This window comes from Hyperolius riggenbachi, chromosome 4, assembly GCF_040937935.1.
Source record: "Hyperolius riggenbachi isolate aHypRig1 chromosome 4, aHypRig1.pri, whole genome shotgun sequence".
Taxonomy (NCBI): Eukaryota; Metazoa; Chordata; class Amphibia; order Anura; family Hyperoliidae; genus Hyperolius; species Hyperolius riggenbachi.
This window is the reverse complement of record NC_090649.1, coordinates 66,113,108-66,130,950: the sequence shown is the minus strand read 5'-3', so window position 1 is coordinate 66,130,950 and position 17,843 is coordinate 66,113,108. Positions and strand designations below refer to the sequence as shown.

Below are 17,843 nucleotides of genomic sequence, written 5' to 3'. Positions count from 1 at the left end.
TTAGCGTTCGTACGCGTGAAAAAATCTGAGGTCCTGCATCATATTTTCGGACATAGCGTACGATTCGCGTACAATGCTTTGTATAGGCAATGCGAATTTTCGCGTTATTTGCATGAAATTTTGCATTAGATCCATGGTTACAGGAAATTGTCAGCAGTCATGACTAAGCTGTTACTAGGCAGATTATGTATATTTAACTAATGCGAATTTTCGCGTACGAAAATTCACATAAAACGCATACAAATTTACATGCAAATTTTCACCAATCAGAAAAATCTTATACGATTTTTTTGCAGGCGAAAATGTCACGCTACAGTGGAAACGTAGCCTAAGACATACTTTTTCTCCCCCAAAAGAGTGTGTGTGTGTCTGTCTGTCTGTGTGTGTGTAGTGTGTGTGTGTGTAGTGTGTGTGTGTGTAGTGTGTGTGTGTGTAGTGTGTGTGTGTGTAGTGTGTGTGTGTGTAGTGTGTAGTGTGTGTGTGTAGTGTGTGTGTGTAGTGTGTGTGTGTGTAGTGTGTGTGTGTGTAGTGTGTGTGTGTAGTGTGTGTGTGTAGTGTGTGTGTAGTGTGTGTGTGTAGTGTGTGTGTGTAGTGTGTGTGTGTAGTGTGTGTGTGTGTGTGTGTGTAGTGTGTGTGTGTGTGTGTAGTGTGTGTGTGTGTGTGTAGTGTGTGTGTGTGTGTGTAGTGTGTGTAGTGTGTGTGTAGTGTGTGTGTGTGTGTGTAGTGTGTGTGTGTGTGTAGTGTGTGTGTGTGTGTGTAGTGTGTGTGTGTAGTGTGTGTGTGTGTGTGTGTGTAGTGTGTGTGTGTGTGTAGTGTGTGTGTGTGTGTAGTGTGTGTGTGTAGTGTGTGTGTGTGTGTGTGTGTGTGTAGTGTTTGTAGTGTGTGTAGTGTGTTTGTGTGTGTGTGTGTGTGTGTGTGTGTGTGTGTGTGTGTGTAGTGTGTGTGTGTAGTGTGTGTGTAGGGAGAGGGGTCAATGGATGTGGATTGGGCAAGAGCGCATCCCACAAAGAGCCGGTGGAGAGAGGCTCCAGTCATGGCTGCTGCTCAGCTTGTTCAGATCTGTCAATCATGGCTGCCCGCTTAGTTACTGGTGCCGATAGTCTCGCGGGTGGGGCCATGGCGCTATCATTGGGCCCCTCACTGAACTCCCTTCATTACTAATCTCAAATGCACATAATGCGTTTGAGATTTATGTGATTCTCAAAAACATCCACAGTCAGAACTCACGTGTTTTCCAGCTTTACAAAAGCTCTTGGCGACCTCTATGTTATCTCTTTTATATTTTTAAACACTGCAGGAGTATTCAATATTCAAGTTATAAATTGCACAAGATATGTACTGTTTCTAATTATAGGTGAAGTAAAACCACAGCACACCAGTAGCAACACACAGCAGCTTAATTCACTAAGCATTGCCACATTCAGTAAGGCCTCTTTCCCACCAAGACGTTGCGTTTTAGGGGATGTTATGGTCGCATAACGTGCCCCTAACGCAACGCATGGTGGTGTTGGAGGTAGACGCCAGAGTGAGCTACGTTGTGCGGCTGTTGGTGCGGCTTTTTTGCCTCATACCTTGCGGGGACCATGTGATTGGAACACTCCGCATCACGTGGTCCTGCCAGCCAATCAGCAGCCGCTCCAGGAAGAAAACACAGCAGAAGTGATGGGAAGTCCGGCTCTTTTCAATGAATCGATTCAATGAATCGAGCCGAACTTCCAATCACTACACGGCAGTGCAGTGAATATACAATGTAACACAACGTGGGCACTGTGAATAGCTCATTGATTTTTTATTACTGTGTGGTGGGGGTGCGTTACAGGCTGCATTAACGTGCGCCTGTAACGTCTCACTGTGAAAGCAGCCTAATGCAGAAAACAGCTGATTTAACCAAACATCTTACCAAATGCCAATTCACTAAGGCTGTTACCGCATTAAAAAGTAAATATTAATAAATGTCCATTCACAAAGGTTAGAGCATTTGGTAAAATAAGTCAGATGTTTAGAATTCAGTAAAATGAACAAACAAAGGAAACCTGTAAGGAAACGCGGAAAAGCCGCCGTCTCTCAAGGTGAGGCGGCTGTTTCCGCGCCCAGCATGGCGTCACAACGCGGAAAAAACGCTGCATGCCGCATAGGCAGTACGGCGGAATCCGCATTGGTAACGGCGGAATCCGCATCAGAGGCGGCTCCCGCACTCGAGACTTTGCTAAACAGTTCTGGTGTGGCTGGGACTCATAGTCCACCTGGATTCAGAGTTACACGCGCGCGCGCACAGAGGCAGAGTTTAAATAACAGTCAGAAGGGAGTCAGCTGACCAGCGGGGTCAGCTGACATTTTCCACTGCTCCCATTGGTCCAGCAATTAGGGAGGTCCTGGAAAGGTCCTTGTGTATATATACTGCTGGCTGTTCACTTGCTCCTTGTCTGGCGTTGCGATCACATACGTGGAAGCACCCAGATCCGTAGTCAAATCCGCAAGTGTGCCGGGACCAGCTGGAGCTGTAATCCTACACTTAGCTAGATTCTTTTGATAGCTAAAGTACTAGTTTGATTGTGATTATCTGTTATGACCTATTTTGCCTGCCTGACTATCCTCCTGAAACTTTGATCCTGTACCTCGATATTTCTGATACTCTGTTGCCGAACCCCGGCTCGTCCTTAGACTCTGCTTCTGCCTCCTGATCTTGTACCTCGATATTTCTGATACCCTGTTGCCGAACCCTGCCTGTACCTTGACTCCGCCTTTGCTTTACGATACTGTACGTTATCTGTCCGTGTGTGTACGACCTGGCTTGTCCGACCTCAAGAACCGACCTCACTGTTGGAGGCGGTTCCCTGTCCTGTCAGTGACACCTTCTCCAGAGTGTCACTTTCAGATCAGCCTTCCTACTGTCAGTCTGACTCCTCCCGTCTTGGAGAGCTCAGGTCTGCGGAAGGAATCCATGCAGTACTCCTTGCTGCACTGAGGCTTAGTCCTCTGTGTTACTGTTACACCAAACACTACACTCTACTCAGGTGAACAGAGGTTAGCTAGTATATCGGATTATCGGTGATACTGCAGATCACATATAATCTGGTATACATCTGTATTCCCCGTGATACTGCAGATCACCGGTAATCAGATCCTCTCTGTGCTCACCGATCGTTACAGAACGCCAGACCAAAAAACAGATGGAAACACGCGCTGATCCTCTGACTGTGCTTGCCACTTCGGTGGACAGTATCCATCAAGCACTGGGCCAGCACAAAGCCTTAATCGATGCCCTATCAGGCTCAGTGCGAACCCTCCAGACGTCAGTTGATTCAGTGCGATCCCCTCCTAGTGACGACATTCGCATGCCTGTACCTGATAAATTTTCCGGCCACAAGTCTGACTTCCGGAATTTTAAGAGTAGAGTGTTATCGTACTTCGAGTTGAGACCCCGATCCTCGGGGACTGAGACCCAACGGGTCACCTTTATTAAAAATTTGCTGACTGTTGACTCCCAGTCATGGGCATACAACCTGCCTCCTACCGATACTGCTCTGACCTCGGTAGAGGAATTCTTTAAGGCCATGGCCGTAATTTACGACGACCCTGACCTTGCTGCGTCCTCTGAGCGGAAGCTCAAACTTTTGCGGCAAGGCAGAGGTTCGGTCGAGGATTATGCGGCAGAATTTCGTAGATGGTCAGTCACCGCCAGATTCGACAATTTTGCCCTGATGGATTACTTCCTGTCCGGGTTGTCGGAGGAGGTTTCCGACCTAATGTTAACTGTACCCGAGCCTAAGACAGTCGATGAGGCCATATCATCAGCCATTCGAGTTGATCGTAGGCTACGCCATCAGAGGCAGACTAGGGGCAGTCACCGTGTCAGGGTGACATCTTATGCGGCACCATCTGCTACACCCCTAGTAGCACCATCTCCGCCTGTCTCACCCTCTCTGGCCTTGCCTCCGCCCGAACCAATGCAGATTGGTCGATCGAAACTGACCCAGGTGGAGCGAAGGCGGAGAATGACGGAACAGTTGTGCCTGTACTGTGCTGCAGCAGGGCATAGGGTGCGAAACTGCCCTAACAGGTCGGGAAACGGGTCTGCCTAGGAGTAGTGGGGGGTGACACCCTGGGCACACAATCCTCACCCCTTAAAGAAAGAAAATTGCTTCTCCCTTGTACTGTCCCATGGGATGATAAGTCTGTAGCCACTGAAGCTTTTATCGACTCCGGCTCAGCGGCTAATTTTATGAACTTCGAATTTGCTCAGGAGTTGGGTCTACCACTCACTCCCGTGAGACCCCCCATTCAGGTCACGGCAGTGGACGATTCCCCTTTGCAACGGAATCGTGCCCTGTCACAGACTCCGCTGGTGAAGCTCACCATAGGGGTATTGCATGGGGAACAGTTACATTTTTTTGTGTTACACATGTCAACCTCCACCATTATCCTAGGCATGCCGTGGTTACAAATTCATTCTCCGCAGATAGACTGGGCCACAGGGCAGTTAACAGCATGGTCACCTCATTGTTTCCAGCAGTGTTTGGGGAGGCTGACATTAGGTCAAACCAGGGTACAGGTGGAAGGTGTACCGGAACAGTACTTGGATTATGCTGATGTGTTCTGTCCCAAGGCTGCGGATAAATTGCCCCTGCATCGCCCGTTTGACTGTCCTATTGACCTTCGTTCTGGTTGTATGTCTCCTCGAGGCCATTTGTATAATTTATCTGCCCCCGAAAAACTAGCCATGCAGGAGTATATCCGAGAGAACTTGGCCAAGGGCTTCATTCGGCCGTCCCGGTTACCCGCTGGGGCAGGTTTCTTTTTTGTTAAGAAGAAAGACGGGGGCTTACGGCCTTGTATCGATTATCGTGGCCTTAACAAAATCACAGTGAAGAATCGCTACCCGTTGCCACTTATAGACGATTTATTCACACAGGTCACGAAGGCTAGGATATTTTCAAAACTACATTTACGGGGGGCATACAATCTGGTGCGTATAAGAAAGGGCAACGAGTGGAAGACGGCCTTCAATACCCCTGACGGGCATTACGAGTACAGGGTGATGCCCTTCGGGTTATGTAATGCCCCGGCCGTCTTCCAGGAACTCATCAATGAGGTTTTTAGGGAGGTGTTAGGGAAGTTCGTTTTAGTCTACTTAGACGACATTCTCATCTTTTCTAACAACCTCTCTGAACACAGAACCCATGTCAGGATTGTATTAGACAAACTGAGGCAGAATATGTTATACGCTAAACTCGAGAAGTGTATTTTTGAGGTCACGTCGGTTGCCTTTCTGGGATTTTTAATCTCCACCTCAGGTCTGTCTATGGACCCTGCCAAGGTTTCCGCGGCCCTGGAGTGGCCGCAGCCGGTGGGGTTAAAGTCGTTACAACGGTTCTTGGGGTTTGCGAACTATTATAGAAGGTTTATAAAGGGGTACTCCACAGTACTCGCACCCCTCACTAGCCTTACTAAAAAAGGGGCAGACACCACTCATTGGCCTCCCGAGGCCTTACAGGCATTTTCTACTTTAAAAGGGTTGTTCTGCTCAGCGCCCATACTGAGACACGTGGACACTTCCTTCCCGTTTATTGTTGAGGTAGACGCCTCGGAGGTCGGGGTGGGGGCTGTGCTGTCTCAGCGTTCTGGTCTCCAGGGTAGATTACACCCGTGTGCCTATTTTTCCCGGAGGTTCTCTCCGGCAGAGAGAAACTACGATATAGGCAACAGGGAGCTCCTAGCCATCAAATTGGCCTTCGAAGAGTGGCGTCATTGGCTAGAGGGAGCTGAGCACACTATCACGGTTTATACCGACCACAAGAATCTGGAATACATCGAGGGGGCTAAAAGGTTAAGCCATCGGCAGGCTCGATGGTCTCTATTTTTCTCGAGATTTACGTTCTTGATTACGTACACGCCAGGTAGTAAGAATACCAAGGCAGATGCACTCTCTAGGTGTTTCGAGCCGGAGACAGCACAGCCCTCTGTTCCCGAGACCATTGTCCCACGAAGAGTGGTGTTAGCCGCTACTGAGACTTGGGAGGACTGGAAGGAGACTTTGAGTCCTTTCCAGCAGGATATCCCGGAAGGGAAACCAGACAGGGTGTTGTTTATCCCGTTACCATTCCGTCTCCAGATCTTGGAGATGGTCCACTCTCATAAAAATGCGGGACATCCTGGGGTGTCTAGAACGCAAGATCTCGTGGCCAGATGTGCATGGTGGCCTTTGCTAGCAGCTGACTGCAAAGAGTTTGTCAGGGAATGTGCGGTGTGCGCAAAAAGCAAGCCCTCCCGGCTGGCATCTGTAGGTACACTGCAGCCTTTGCCCACCCCGAGTGAACCATGGACCCACTTGTCCATGGATTTTGTGGGAGAGCTTCCTAGATCTGAAGGCATGTCGGTCATCTGGGTGGTGGTCGACCGTTTCAGTAAAATGGCCCACTTCGTGCCCCTGAAGGGACTCCTCTCGGCCCAGGAACTGGCCGATTTATTTATCACCCATGTCTTCCGACTGCATGGCATTCCAGAAGACATAGTATCCGATCGGGGAGTCCAGTTTGTTTCAAAATTTTGGAGGGCATTCTGTCACCAAATGGGCATGAAACTGTCGTTTTCCTCGGGTTACCACCCACAGACAAATGGCCAGACGGAGAGGGTCAACCAATCGTTAGAGCAATTTCTGAGATGTTACGTTGCCGAGGCGCAGAGTGATTGGGTTAAATTTTTACCTTATGCAGAATTTGCCCACAACAACTTAAAGAGTTCTTCCTCAGGTTTCTGTCCATTTCAGATAGTAACCAGTAAACTACCTAAATTCTCTTCGTTGCCAATTGCGTCCACTCCATTTCCAGCCTTGGAGGCTTGGCAAAGATCATTTAAGGACATGTGGTGGACCATTAAGAATAATCTGGTAAAAGCATTTCAGAGTCAGAAAGGTCAAGCTGACAAAAAACGCTCGTTAGAGTGGAAATTTCAACCAGGAGATTTGGTTTGGGTGTCAACCCGTCACCTGACCTTGAGACAACCTTCTGACAAGCTTGGTCCCAGGTTTGTGGGTCCATTCCCGGTAGTCAGGAGGATCAACGATGTTACTTATACCGTTGACCTTCCCACCAGCATGCGGGGGGTAAGGTCCTTCCACGTGTCTCTTCTTAAACCAGCAGTCCAGGTGGGCCCCACTCCTCCTCCTCCTGTGTTAGTAGATGCCCAACCCGAATATGAAGTGGAAAAAATGTTAGATTCACGCACGGTACAAAACTCGGTACAGTACCTTGTACATTGGAAAGGGTACGGCATTGAGGAGAGGCAATGGGTACCGGGCTCACGCATGCATGCAGACGAGTTAAGGAGGGAGTTTTATGCCTTACACCCCGAGAAACCTGGTAGGAGTTAGTGATGCTCAAATACCCCTTTTTAAAATTCGAGTTTGGTCGAATTCGAATAGTAAATTATTCGAGGTCAGTCGAATATTCGAGTCGAATAATTTTTACTATTCGATTCGACCTCGGACTTCGAGCTCACTATTCGAGTCGGTATTCGAGCTAACTATTCGAGCTGACTATTCGAATTGGCCTTAAATAGCTTCCAACACTTGTTTTGAGGGTGAATGATGCAAGAAACCTCTTTTTTTCCAAGTAACAACAGCAAGTGATTATGTGGGGATGTTCCTTTAAAAAAAAATGTGGAAAGAGAAGTTGTGTCCTTAATTTTGTTCAGTAGTGTTACTGTATATACTTGTTCTTCTTCTTCTTTATCTTTCTTCTTCTTCTTCTCGATCTTCTTCTTCTATATCTTCTTCTTCTTCTTCTATATTGTCTTCTTCTTCTTCTTCTTCATCTTCATCTTCATCTTCATCTTCATCTTCATCTTCATCTTCATCTTCATCTTCATCTTCTTCATCTTCATCTTCATCTTCATCTTCTTCATCATCTTCTTCATCTTCTTCTTCATCTTCTTCTTCTTCATCTTCTTCTTCATCTTCTTCTTCTTCATCTTCTTCTTCTTCATCTTCTTCTTCTTCATCTTCTTCTTCTTCATCTTCTTCTTCTTCATCTTCTTCTTCTTCTTCATCTTCATCTTCTCCTTCCTTTTCAATATCGTCTTCTTCTTCTTCACGTATTTCTCTTTTCAATTTTTTTTTTTAAGAAATGCAGCTATTTTTGAGCGTAACAAATAGCTGGTGGACGCACGCATGTTGGAAGCGCCATTGTATGTGCTCCCTGGCAGTGGAAACACAAAGACAGCAGGAGGTAAATTCAGCAGCAGGAGGAGGAGGATGAGTGTGTGGCAGCAGGCAGTCAATGAGGCAGGCAGCTCGCCGTGACATAATAGCCCTGGTACCTAGCGGTGATACCAGGGCTGTAAATAAACACAACAGGAGGTCCCAGACAGCGGTCGTGCAGCCCACATTGTGTCCAATACACAACTGGGACAACACAGTTTTCAACCCGGGCACCTTAGAAAAATTAAACCTTTTTTTTTTTTTATGGTTTTTTGGTTTTTGGTTTTGCAACCAATATAGCTATTGTTTGACGTAATAGCTGGTGGCAGAGTGGCAGCAGAAGGTAAATCATCTGTGTACCCTGGCAGTGGGAAACACAGACAGACAGCAGCAGCAGGAGGAGGAATGGAGGAGTAGGCGAGCAGCTATTGTTTGACGTAATAGCTGGTGGCAGAGTGGCAGCAGAAGGTAAATCATCTGTGTACCCTGGCAGTGGGAAACACAGACAGACAGCAGCAGCAGGAGGAGGAATGGAGGAGTAGGCGAGCAGCTATTGTTTGACGTAATAGCTGGTGGCAGAGTGGCAGCAGAAGGTAAATCATCTGTGTACCCTGGCAGTGGGAAACACAGACAGACAGACAGCAGCAGCAGCAGCAGGAGGAGGTATGGAGGAGCAGTGTGAGTGTGGCAGCAGGTAGGCAGCGTGACATAATAGCCCTGGTACCTAGCGGTGATACCAGGGCTGTAAATAAACACAACAGGAGGTCCCAGACAGCGGTCGTGCAGCCCACATTGTGTCCAATACACAACTGGGACAACACAGTTTTCAACCCGGGCACCTCAGAAAAATTAAACCTTTTTTTTTTTTTATGGTTTTTTGGTTTTTGGTTTTGCAACCAATATAGCTATTGTTTGACGTAATAGCTGGTGGCAGAGTGGCAGCAGAAGGTAAATCATCTGTGTACCCTGGCAGTGGGAAACACAGACAGACAGCAGCAGCAGGAGGAGGAATGGAGGAGTAGGCGAGCAGCTATTGTTTGACGTAATAGCTGGTGGCAGAGTGGCAGCAGAAGGTAAATCATCTGTGTACCCTGGCAGTGGGAAACACAGACAGACAGACAGCAGCAGCAGCAGCAGGAGGAGGTATGGAGGAGCAGTGTGAGTGTGGCAGCAGGTAGGCAGCGTGACATAATAGCCCTGGTACCTAGCGGTGATACCAGGGCTGTAAATAAACACAACAGGAGGTCCCAGACAGCGGTCGTGCAGCCCACATTGTGTCCAATACACAACTGGGACAACACAGTTTTCAACCCGGGCACCTCAGAAAAATTAAACCTTTTTTTTTTTTAATGGTTTTTTGGTTTTTGGTTTTGCAACCAATATAGCTATTGTTTGACGTAATAGCTGGTGGCAGAGTGGCAGCAGAAGAAGGTAATTCTGTGTACCCTGGCAGTGGGAAACACAGACAGACAGCAGAAGGGCAGTACACAGCAGCCCACTGTAGGTGTAAAATGTGTGGCTGCAGGCGACGTAATAGTCAAAGTGAACCAGGCTGGCTTAGTGAGCAGGAGCCAGGAGGTGGTAAAGGGTGGTAAGGCACATTAACGATGGTTCCGGCAGCCAGTTCATGTCCCCCTCTCGCCGACAACAGGGGCCAGGAACTCGCCTTCCACCCACGCCTGGTTCATCTTGAGAAACGTCAGTCTGTCCACAGACTTGTGAGACAGACGTGAGCGTTTCTCGGTGACCACGCCACCAGCTGCACTGAAGCAGCGCTCGGACAGCACGCTGGAAGGGGGGCAGGACAGCACTTCCAGGGCGTACTGCGCCAGCTCGCTCCAGATCTCCATGCGCTTGACCCAATACTCCATGGGATCAACAGGGGCATCGCTGTCAAGCCCGCTGTACGACCCCATGTAGTCAGCCACCATGCGGGTCAGGCGCTGGCTGTGACCGGAGGAGGATGCTGCTGCATGCATCTCCTCTCTAGTCACTGCTGCCGGAGCCTCTACAGTCCTGTAGAGCTCGTGGCTGAGAGACAGCAGGTCTGTGGGGCGCTTGCTGCTGCTGGATGCAGGCACCTGCTGCTGCCTCTGTGCTGGCTGCTGGACAGTGGGGGTGGAAGGCTGGGGGAAGGCTTCCTCCAAGCGCTCAACAAGGGCCTGCTGCAAGCTCCTTATTTGTTGCGCTGGGTCTCCTCCTGCAGGCGGCAGGAACTGGCTCAACTTCCCCTTGAGGCGTGGGTCCAACATCATGCTGATCCAGATGTCCTCCCTCTGCTTCATCTGGATCACCCTGGGGTCCCTGCGCAGGCACGTCAGCATGTGCGCTGCCATTGGGAAGAGGCGGGCCACGTCTGCTGGCACATCGACGTCAGTGCTGTCCTCATCCTCCTCCTCTGCCGCCTCATCCTCTCTCCACCCCCGCACCAACTCAGCTGCGCTGTGCTGATCCCCCTCATCAGCAGCCAGGTCAGGGACCTCCACCAAGTCCTCCTCCTCCTCCCCCTCAGAGGTGGACTGCGCAGCTGGTTGCCGCTCCTGCTGGTCCAAGGCTGCCGCTCCCTGTTCCAGCAAAGCATCGAGGGCCCTGTTCAGCAGAGAAACCAGGGGCACCCACTCGCAGACCATAGCATGGTCCCTGCTCACCATGTTTGTGGCCTGCAGGAAGGGAGCCAGCACTAAGCACACCTGCTGCATGTGCCTCCAGTCATCATCGGGGACGATGGACGGGATGTTGCTGGTCTTGTCCCTTCTCTGAGCTGCGGAAACAGTGGCCAGGGCAAGGTACTGGTTGACAGCGTGCCTCTGTTCAACCAGACGCTCCAACATCGCCAGGGTGGAGTTCCAGCGAGTCGGAACGTCAAGGATCAGCCGATGGCGTGGCAGATCCAGCTCCTTTTGCACGTCTTCCAGGCTCGCACAGGCTGCAGCCGAGCGCCGGAAGTGACGCACAACATTCCTTGCCGTTTCCAGCAGTTCGCCCATCCCCTGGTAGGTGCGCAGGAACTTCTGCACCACCAGGTTCAGCACGTGGGCAAGACAGGGGATGTGGGTCAGGTTTCCCCTGTCTATTGCGGCAACCAGATTGGCCCCATTGTCGGCCACCACCTCTCCGACTCTGAGGCCTCTGGGGGTCAGCCAAATCCTCTCCTGCTCCTGGAGTTTGGCCAACACATGGGTTGCCGTCAGCTTGGTCTTCCCAAGGCTGACCAAGTGCAGCAGCGCTTGGCAGTGGCGGGCCTTCACGCTGCTGCTGAGGCGGGGGGTTTGGCCAGGTGTGCCGGAGGATGGCAGAGGATCGGAGGAACCTGCTGCAGTTCCCCTGACCCTGCGGGGTGGCACCACCCACTGTGTTGCTGCTGCTGCTGTGCCCGCTGCTGCTCTCCCATCCTCACCCCCTTCCACCAAGCTGACCCAGTGGACAGTGAAGGACAGGTAGCGGCCTGTCCCGAAGCGGCTGCTCCAGGAGTCCATGGTGACGTGGACCCTTTCACCAACCGCGTGCTCCAGCCCTCGCTCCACATTGGCCATCACAAAGCGGTGCAGTGCAGGAATGGCCTTGCGGGCAAAGAAGTGTCTGCTGGGGAGCTGCCAGTCTGGGGCTGCGCAAGCAAGCAGCGCACGAATGTCGCTCCCCTCCTGCACGAGCGTGTACGGCAGGAGTTGGGAGCACATGGCCCGTGCCAGCAAGCCGTTCAGCTGCCGCACGCGACGGCTGCTGGGAGGCAGAGCCCTAACCACCCCCTGGAAGGACTCGCTCAAAAGGCTCTGGCGTGGCCTTTTGCTGACACGGGAATCAGCAGACACAGCAGAGGAGGCCACTGAGGACTGGCTGCCAGAACAGGCCTCAGTGTCGGCGGCAGGAGTTGCAGAGGGGGGAGGAGCAGTGCGTTTCCGCACTCCTGCTGGTGCTGCTGGAGGAGCAGGAGGGCGGGTGGCTGCTGTTGCTGCTGCTGCTGCTGAAGGCTGTGCAGTGATGGGTGTGGTGCCACTGCCAGCAGCAGATGCCTTCAGCCTCTGGAACTCCTCATGCTGGTGGAAATGTTTAGCCGCAAGGTGGTTGATGAGCGAGCTGGTGCTGAACTTTAAGGGGTCTGCACCTCTGCTCAACTTCCGCTGACAGTGGTTGCAAGTGGCGTACTTGCTGTACACAGTGGGCATGGTGAAAAACCGCCAGATTGGTGACAGAAACTTCCCCCTACGGCATGGAAGCGCTGCTGCCTGTCTCCCTGTGGTGGTTGGGGGGGGGGCTTGGGTGCGGCTGGGGGTGGTACTGGCTGATGCTGCTGCTGCTGCTGCTGAGCCTGAGACACCAGCAGGCTGTGGGACGCTGCCAATGCTTGCAATGATGCGCCTCCTTGCAAGGCCCACAAGCGCATCCTCCTCCTCCTCCTCAGAGCTGCTGAGGACGACATCCCCTGGAGGTGGTGGCACCCAGTCTCTGTCTGTCACCGGGTCATCATCATCCTCCCCCTCCTGAAACATGTCCTGCTGGGATGAGGACCCCCCAAACTCCTCTCCTGATGCATGGATGGGCTGCTTGACTGTCGCCACAGTCTTGCTGTCCAATCCCTCATCCCCCAAAGTGCCCATCAGCATCTCCTCCTCAAGATCGCCAACAACAGCAGACAATTTACTCATGATGCCTGGGGTCAAAAGACTGCTGAATGACAGGTCGGCGAGTGACGGTGAACTGGCCTCCTCCCCAGACCCTGCTGGGCGGCTGCTGCGAACAGGGGTGGTGGTGGTGGTGAGGGTGGAGGCCTCGGATGCAGAGCTGATGGCGGGCTGCTCATCCTCCGTCATGAGTTGCACCACAGTGTCTGCATCCTTTTCCTCAATGGGACGTTTCCGACCCGGCTGGAGGAAAATGGGAGCAGGTGCTACACGCTGCTGCTGCTGTGTCTCTGCAGCGTGAGTTGCAGATGCTCCTGCTGGGCGGCGCCCAAGGCGTCCACGGCCAGTGGCTATGGGAGGAATGTTAGCCACTGACGCTGCTGCTGCTGCTGCGGAACTGTGCATGGTGGCGCGCCCGCGGCCGCGGCTTGCCACAATGCTGCTCCCTCTCCTCCTGATTCCCTTGCTGCCCTTCCCCTTGCCCAAACCGCGCTGGCTGCCACTTCCAGACATCTTAAATGTTTTGGGCGTATAGACAAAAGTTTTGTAAAAGGGCGGGTGAAAAGTGGGGTACTTTAATGGAGTGGGTTGGTTGGTGAGGTGACTGAGTGAGTGTCCCCTAGTACAGTAAGTAAGTAGTAACAGTCAGGAAGTACAACTAGCAGTTACAATAATCAGTAGTAATCACAAGTAAATTTAGTGTGTGTACACTCAGACAGTGAGTGCACGCACGCAGGAGCTAGTAGCCTATGAACACAGTGACTGAGTGTCCTAGACTCCTAGTACAGTAAGAGTAAGTAGTAACAGTAAGTAGAACTAACTAATTACGATAATCAATCAGCGATCAGAAGGAAATGGAGTGTGGGTGTGTGTACACTCAGACAGTGAGTGCACGCACGCAGGAGCTAGTAGCCTATGAACACAGTGACTGAGTGTCCTAGACTCCTAGTACAGTAAGAGTAAGTAGTAACAGTAAGTAGAACTAACTAATTACAATAATCAATCAGCGATCAGAAGGAAATGGAGTGTGGGTGTGTGTACACTCAGACAGTGAGTGCACGCACGCAGGAGCTAGTAGCCTATGAACACAGTGACTGAGTGTCCTAGACTCCTAGTACAGTAAGAGTAAGTAGTAACAGTAAGTAGAACTAACTAATTACAATAATCAATCAGCGATCAGAAGGAAATGGAGTGTGGGTGTGTGTACACTCAGACAGTGAGTGCACGCACGCAGGAGCTAGTAGCCTATGAACACAGTGACTGAGTGTCCTAGACTCCTAGTACAGTAAGAGTAAGTAGTAACAGTAAGTACAACTAACTAATTACGATAATCAATCAGCGATCAGAAGGAAATGGAGTGTGGGTGTGTGTACACTCAGACAGTGAGTGCACGCACGCAGGAGCTAGTAGCCTATGAACACAGTGACTGAGTGTCCTAGACTCCTAGTACAGTAAGAGTAAGTAGTAACAGTAAGTAGAACTAACTAATTACAATAATCAATCAGCGATCAGAAGGAAATGGAGTGTGGGTGTGTGTACACTCAGACAGTGAGTGCATGCACGCAGGAGCTAGTAGCCTATGAACACAGTGACTGAGTGTCCTAGACTCCTAGTACAGTAAGAGTAAGTAGTAACAGTAAGTAGAACTAACTAATTACAATAATCAATCAGCGATCAGAAGGAAATGGAGTGTGGGTGTGTGTACACTCAGACAGTGAGTGCACGCACGCAGGAGCTAGTAGCCTATGAACACAGTGACTGAGTGTCCTAGACTCCTAGTACAGTAAGAGTAAGTAGTAACAGTAAGTACAACTAACTAATTACGATAATCAATCAGCGATCAGAAGGAAATGGAGTGTGGGTGTGTGTACACTCAGACAGTGAGTGCACGCACGCAGGAGCTAGTAGCCTATGAACACAGTGACTGAGTGTCCTAGACTCCTAGTACAGTAAGAGTAAGTAGTAACAGTAAGTAGAACTAACTAATTACAATAATCAATCAGCGATCAGAAGGAAATGGAGTGTGGGTGTGTATACACTCAGACAGTGAGTGCACGCACGCAGGAGCTAGTAGCCTATGAACACAGTGACTGAGTGTCCTAGACTCCTAGTACAGTAAGAGTAAGTAGTAACAGTAAGTAGAACTAACTAATTACAATAATCAATCAGCGATCAGAAGGAAATGGAGTGTGGGTGTGTGTACACTCAGACAGTGAGTGCACGCACGCAGGAGCTAGTAGCCTATGAACACAGTGACTGAGTGTCCTAGACTCCTAGTACAGTAAGAGTAAGTAGTAACAGTAAGTACAACTAACTAATTACGATAATCAATCAGCGATCAGAAGGAAATAGAGTGTGTGTTGTGTGTGTACACTCAGACAGTGAGTGCAGTGCGCACACGCAGGAGCTAGTAGCCTATATGAACAGTGACAGTGAGTGTCCCTACGGGTACAGTAAGAGTAAGTAGTAAGTAAGTACAACTAACTAACAATAATCTATCAGTAATCAGAAGGAAATAGAGTGTGTGTACACACAGACGGTGAGTGAGTGCACACACGCAGGAGCTAGCTAGTAGCCTATAAACAGTGACAGTCAGTGAGTGTCCTACTCCTAGTACAGTATAACTACAATACTATTAGTAAAGGACAGCAGAAATACTGGTATAGATGAGAGAAATAAACAGAGGACAGCTGCCCACAGAGGCAAGGCCCCCCTGAGGCCTAAACCTGTAAGCTTGCAGCAGCTGCCTGTCTCTAATGTAACACACAAGCTACTAACTAAAATACAATGTCTATCTAACTAACAACAATATAGGTGTATATGGCAGGTGTAGGTGAGCAAAAACGCTAGGTAAATGATCACAATAGAGCACTTGCTAAGCCAAAGCACAAAGGAGCAACTCTCTCTCTGTACAAGTCTCAGGCAAGCATGGAGAAACGGAACATGGCGGCCGCTATTTATAGGGTAGGGGCTGGCCAGGGTCCCCCTTTGTGATTGGCTGCTGTCAGAGGGCCTGGGAGCCCTCTGATTGGCTCTAAGGACATCAATCTGGGCTATGACGCTATTCGAGCTCGGTACCGAGCTCGAATAGCGCCGAGTTGCTCGAATAGCTCGAATAGTGAATGGGCTATTCGAGTGTACTCGGATAGCCCATTCGAATAGCTCCAGCTATTCGGAGCTCGAATACCGAGCTCGAATAGCTGAAAAAGAGCTCGAATATTCGAGCTACTCGAATATTCGAGCTCTGCTGAGCACCACTGGTAGGAGTTGTCCGGAGTCCACTCCTCGGGGGGGGGGGGGGGGAGGGGGGGTACTGTAAGGAAACGCAGAAAAGCCGCCGTCTCTCAAGGTGAGGCGGCTGTTTCCGCGTCCAGCATGGCATCACAACGCGGAAAAAACGCCGCATGCCGCATAGGCAGTACAGCGGAGTCCGCATTGGTAACGGCGGAATCCGCATTGGTAACGGCGGAATCCGCATCAGAGGCGGCTCCCGCACTCGAGACTTTGCTAAACAGTTCTGGTGTGGCTGGGACTCATAGTCCACCTAGATTCAGAGTTACACGCGCGCGCGCACAGAGGCAGAGTTTAAATAACAGTCAGAAGGGAGTCAGCTGACCAGCGGGGTCAGCTGACATTTTCCACTGCTCCCATTGGTCCAGCAATTAGGGAGGTCCTGGAAAGGTCCTTGTGTATATATACTGCTGGCTGTTCACTTGCTCCTTGTCTGGCGTTGCGATCACATACGTGGAAGCACCCAGATCCGTAGTCAGATCCGCAAGTGTGCCGGGACCAGCTGGAGCTGTAATCCTACACTTAGCTAGATTCTTTTGATAGCTAAAGTACTAGTTTGATTGTGATTATCTGTTATGACCTATTTTGCCTGCCTGACTATCCTCCTGAAACTTTGATCCTGTACCTCGATATTTCTGATACTCTGTTGCCGAACCCCGGCTCGTCCTTAGACTCTGCCTTTGCCTCCTGATCTTGTACCTCGATATTTCTGATACCCTGTTGCCGAACCCTGCCTGTACCTTGACTCCGCCTTTGCTTTACGATACTGTACGTTATCTGTCCGTGTGTGTACGACCTGGCTTGTCCGACCTCGAGAACCAACCTCACTGTTGGAGGCGGTTCCCCGTCCTGTCAGTGACACCTTCTCCAGAGTGTCACTTTCAGATCAGCCTTCCTACTGTCAGTCTGACTCCTCCCATCTTGGAGAGCTCAGGTCTGCGGAAGGAATCCGTGCAGTACTCCTTGCTGCACTGAGGCTTAGTCCTCTAAGTGTTATTGTTGCACCAAACACTACACTCTACTCAGGTGAACAGAGGTTAGCTAGTATATCGAATTATCGGTGATACTGCAGATCACATATAATCTGGTATACATCTGTATTCCCCGTGATACTGCAGATCACCGGTAATCAGATCCTCTCTGTGCTCACCGATCGTTACAAAACCGCAAATAAAAGAAGCCATCCTCTCCTGCTACTCACTCCCTTAGATCCGACGCACTGCCGGGCGGGACATATGAAAATAAAAAATAAAAATAAAAAAAACAAGATGCAGGGCATGTTAATAGTGGCATTCTTGTACCACTTTAGACGTGCAGATCTATATGCTGTTATACAGAAGAGGGCCCTCTAGTGGCATGTATATACATCTAAAGGGATTCCTGGGATCACTTTTACTCTTGAAAGCTGTCACAGGACAGAAGCAGAAAGGCTTTGCAGAGGCCTACTTCACAGCTGCTGAAACTTCTACATTTAACGGAGCAGGTCTTGGTGAACAGAAGCAACATTTTTCAGTAAATAGTGATGTCGCAAACGTCAAATTTTCAGGTCGTGAATGCGAATTTTCGGCAAATGCTCACAAACAGGCGAACAGCGCAAACCTCCATAGATTCCAATGGACAGGCGAATTCTAACATCTATAGGGGTTGTTTCTGGCCACATAACGGATGGAAAAGTTGTTGAGAGGGTCCTAACACCTGGTCAGTGGCATGCCGGAGGGGGATCCATGGTAAAAGTT

At 50.2% G+C, this 17,843-nt stretch overlaps 1 protein-coding gene across 3 annotated transcripts in view; it reads right to left on the bottom strand.

The window, feature by feature from the left end:
• Positions 1–17,843, bottom strand: part of LOC137571264 (dehydrogenase/reductase SDR family member 4-like) — a 103,324-nt gene that overhangs the window by 69,915 nt on the left and 15,566 nt on the right. The window lies entirely within an intron of this gene.